Raw genomic sequence first — 5,194 nt, forward strand, 5'->3', positions numbered from 1 at the left:
CCTTTTTTTCCTAACAATTAGTGTTGTAATGAAAAAATATAATTCCAAACATTTTTCATGCTTTTGAAATATTTTTTCTCTGTTCTTTGGAAAACATTTTGATGTTATAATATTTCATTTTATTGAGTCTAGCTTTGTAATTTTTAAATAAATAATGTTCGGTATTCTGTAGGTCCTTACATTCTGAAACTATATCTTCCACGATGTGATTATCACACATTGAGTGCTTGTATCAAAACATCTCATGTACCCCATAAACATATACACTTGCTATACATAACCACAAAATTTTAAAAAAGGAAACAATTAAAATATTAAAATTAATCAAGCACATTTACTTCCTAAGCATACAAAAATCAGAGTACCTGGAATAGCTAGAATAATTTTCAAAATAAACATAATAAAGTGAAACTATCAATTTTTCTGTTTTAATACTTATTTTATGGCTATAATTATCAAGTCTATGTGGTAGTGGCAGGAGGATAGAGACATAGATAAATTGAAAGTACTAGAAAAACCAGAAATAAGCTGATGAAATATGACCATTTGAATTTTAATACAGTTTGATTGAGATATAATTAGCACACCATATATTTTACCTATTTAAATATACGATTAAATGAACTTTAGTATATTCAAAGAGTTTCGCTGCTATACTGCAATCGATTTAGTATTTGTTCATGACTTTGAAGCGAAATATCATACCTATTTGGCAGTCAATAGTGCTTCCAGTTCTAGAAAACCATGAATCCACTTTCTGTAGTCTATTAATTTGCCTCTTCTGAACATTTCAAATAAAAAGTAAAATGTGTGCCTTCATGTAAAATGTGTGCTTTCTGTCACACATCATGCAGTATGTTTTCTATTCCCAACTATATTGTAGCATATATCAGACCTTTATTCCTTTTTATTGAAACATAATATCTAATTGTACAGTTATACTATATTTTATGTATACATTCATCAATTGATGGACATTTAATTTAGGTTATTTTCAAGGCTTGGCTACTATGAGTAGTACTTCAATGGACATTTGTATACAACCTTTTGCATGACATGTGTTTTCATTTTTCCAGGGTATATACACAGAAGTGGAATTGTTAGGTTGTGGAAAATCTGTGTTTAGCAAATCAGGAAATAGAAATTAAAACCACGAGGAGGTATCACTATCAACCTATCAGAAGGACTAAAATTGAAAAGAATATATAGGGTGAAACACAAATGCTGGCAAAATATAGAAAACTTGATCACTCTTACATTGCTGGTGTGAATGTAAAATTGGGCAGCCCTTCAGGAAAACAGTTTGACGACTTTTCCAAACTAAATGTGCAATTAATATATGACCCAACAATTGTACCCATGGGTATTCATCTCAGAGAAATGAAAACTTACGTGCACATGAATTCCTGCAAAAAATGCTTACAGTTGCTCTGTTGATAATTGTCAAACAATGGAAACAATCCAGATATCCTTCAATGAATGAATCTTTAATCACATCAACAAATTATTGATACACACAACTTGGATGAATACTTGGATAATTATGCTGAGTGAAAAAAGATTTCATACACTATGATTCCATTTATGTAACATTATTTAGATTATGAAATTATTGAAAAAAAATGATTAGTTGTTTCCAGGATGTAAGGCCAAGGGAGTGGGTCAGGTATGGTAAGGATGTTACAGTGCCTGTAAAAAGCAGCTTAAGACATCCTTGTGGTGATGTAAATCTTCTGTATCTTCAATGTCCTAATGTTGGTATCATGGCTGCAATGTTGTTTTGCGAGATATAAGTTTGGAGAAAACTGGGAAAAGTCTACATGTGGTCTCTCTGCATTTCTCACAGCTGCATGCAAAACTAAAAGTACCTTATTTATTTATTTTTTAAAAGCTGATTGGGACTGGGCGCGGTGACTCACGCCTGTAATCGCAGCACTTTGGGAGGCCAAGGTGGGCAGATCACGAGGTCAGGAGATCTAGACCACCCTGGCTAACACAGTGAAATCCCGTCTCTACTAAAAATACAAAAGGAAATTAGCCAGGCGTGGTGGCGGGCGCCTGTAGTCTCAGCTACTGGGGAGGCTGAGGCAGGAGAATGGCGTGAATCTGGGAGGTGGAGCTTGCAGTGAGCGGAGATGGCGCCACTGCACTCCAGCCTGGGCGACAAAGCGAGACTCTATCTCAAAAAAAAAAAAAAAAAAAGCTTATTAGGAAAATGGGTAAAATGCGTATCCCTTTGTGGTTGGGTAGAGTGTCTACAAATGTCAATTTGCTCAGGTTGGTTGATGAGTGTCATTTATTTCTTCTCTTTCCCTACAGATACTCTATCCACTTGCTCAATCCGTTAGTGAGAGTCAAGTGTTGAATTGCTTATGTTTGTGGATGTCTTCATATATCTTTAAAGCCTACTAGCTTTTGAAAAATATATTTTGAACTACCGTTGTTACACAATACTCTTTAAATTAGTGTTTGTTCTGAAACACATTTTGTCTGATATCAGCATATACTCTTTAGCTTTTCTTTGTTAATTTTTTGTGATAAATCTTAGAAAACATATAAGTGGGCCTTGCTTTTTCTCCAATATAATAATCTCTGTTAGTTCACGTATTTAGCCTGTTCATTTTTATTGTGATTATTGATATGTTTAGATTAAAATCTACCAGCTTTCTAGTATTTTCTTACTTATTGGATCTGTTTTTTGTTTCTTTTCCCCTCATTTTCTACTGTGTCTTGGTTTTGCTCAACATTTTTAACTGAATCTATGTTATCTCCAATACTGAATCATTATTAACATAGTTTTTTCTTAACACTTGCAACATGTAACTTTAATTAAGTATAGTCTATTTTCAAATACTTTACTGCTTCATGTACAGTGTAAGAACCTTACAACACTATATCCCTAACTCTTCCTTTTCATTTTTAGTGTTGCTTGTCATTTTATATACATCATATAATTTTACTATTAAGTTTTATATCATATAAAATATTATATAAATGATATATAGGCATGCAGTGCAAAATGACATTTTGGTCAAGTACAGATATCATATAAAGTGGTGAGCATCCAGTATGTTAAGGTTAATTTATTATTGAAGAAAAATATTATTTTTTATAAATTTAGCATAGCCTAAATGTACAATGTTTATCAAGTCTACAGTAGTATACAGTTATGTCCTAGGCCCTCACATTTACTCACCACTTCACATTCTTTCACTCATGGACTCACACAGAGCAACTTCCAGTCCTGCAAGTTCCATTTGTGAAAGTGTCCTATAAGGGTATACCACCTTTTTGTCTTTTATATTGTATTTTTGCTGTACTTTTGTATGTTTAGATATATTCAGATACACAAATACCACAGTCTTACAGTTGCCTACAGTAGTCAGTACTGTACATGCTGTATAAGTTTGTGGCCTAAGAGCAATAGGCTTGCCCACATATCTTAAGTCTGTAGTAGGTTATACCATCTGGGTTTGTGTAAATACACTCCATAATGTTCACACAATGATCAAGTTGCCTAGTGATGCATTTCTGAGGCTGTATCCCCATTGTTGAGCACACGTGATTGTAATATAAAATATGAAGTCATTTTATACTGATAACATTTTTTTATTTCTACAGCCACTTATCTTTAAGAGCAGCAAACTATAGACCCCCACCTGCTTTTGTGAGTAGTTTTATTGAAACAGAGATATGCTCACTTACTTTTATATTATATATGCCTCTCTTTGCATTTCAGTGGCGGAGTTAAATAAAACCACATGGGCATAGAATTGCAACAGAAACCACATGACCTTCAAAAGTCTACAATAATTAATCTTGCCCTTTATAGTTTGTATACTGAACTCTATTTCAGCTATATTCAAAATGAGAACATAATTAGTTTTAAGTTCAATCATTTCATTACTACACATGAAGTTCTAGAGTCTCTATTTCTTGGATAGAGGGACCCAGTCTGGCAAAGCAGCTGCAATTTTAGCAACCATCTGTTTAATTTTATTAATTATATTGTGATTATCTAACAAATACCATGAAAAAAATCATTGTGTGTATGATTAGTTTCACCATGTTGCTCAGGCTAGTCTTGAACTCCTGAGCTCAAGGGATCTGCCTGCCTTGACTTCCCAAAGTGCTGGGATTACAGGTGTGAGCCACTGCACCACCTGGCCTGGTTTTATATTTTTAAAGTTTGAAGTACATCACTAGTATATAGAAATAGAATTATTTGTTGAATGCTGATTTACATCTCCTGAGACCTTGGTGAACTCATTTAATGGTTCTGATAATTTTTTAATCTTTTATATTTTTTACATGAACAATCTTGTCATCTATAAATAGGAAGAATTTTATTTTTTTCTTTCTATTATCCTTTTTAATTTTTAATTTTTTTTTAAATTTAAGTTATGGGATACATGTGCAGAACATGCAGATTACATAGGTATACATGTGCCATGGTGGTTGGCTGCACCCATCAACCCGTCATCTAGGTTTCAAGCCACCCATGCATTAGGTACTTGTCCTAATGCTCTCCCTCCTCTTGCTCCCAACCCCCCAACAGGCCCCAGTGTGTGATGTTCCCCTCCCTATATCCATGTGTTCTCATTGTTCAACTCCCACTTATGAGTGAGAATATGTGGTGTTTGGTTTTCTGCTTCTGTGTTAGTTTGCTAAGAATGATGGTTTCCAGCCTCATTCATGTCCCTGCAAAGAACACGAACTCATTCTTTTTTATGGCTTCATAGTATTCCATGGTGTATATGTGCCACATTTTCTTTATCCGGTCTATCATTGATGGACATTTGGGTTGGTTCCAAGTCTTTGCTATTATAAATAGTGCTGCAATAAACATACATGTGCATGTGTCTTTATAGCAGAATGACTTATAATCCTTTGGATATATACCCAGTAATGGGATTGCTGGGGCAAATGCTATTTCTGGTCACCAGAGAAATGTAAATCAAAATCCCAATGAGATACCATCTCACACCAGTTAGAATGGTGATCATTAAAATGTCAGGAAACAACAGATACTGGTGAGGCTGTGGAGAAATAGGAATGCTTTTACATGTTGGTGGGAGTGGAAATTAGTTCAACCATTGTCGAAGACAGTGTGGTGTTTATTTTTTATTAACTAACTACCCTGGCTAGAATTTCTAGCACTGTGATGGATAATATTGGTGAGAATGCATTTCCT

Source organism: Rhinopithecus bieti, unplaced genomic scaffold (assembly GCF_001698545.2).
Source record: "Rhinopithecus bieti isolate Rb0 unplaced genomic scaffold, ASM169854v2 scaffold_11971, whole genome shotgun sequence".
NCBI lineage: Eukaryota > Metazoa > Chordata > Mammalia > Primates > Cercopithecidae > Rhinopithecus > Rhinopithecus bieti.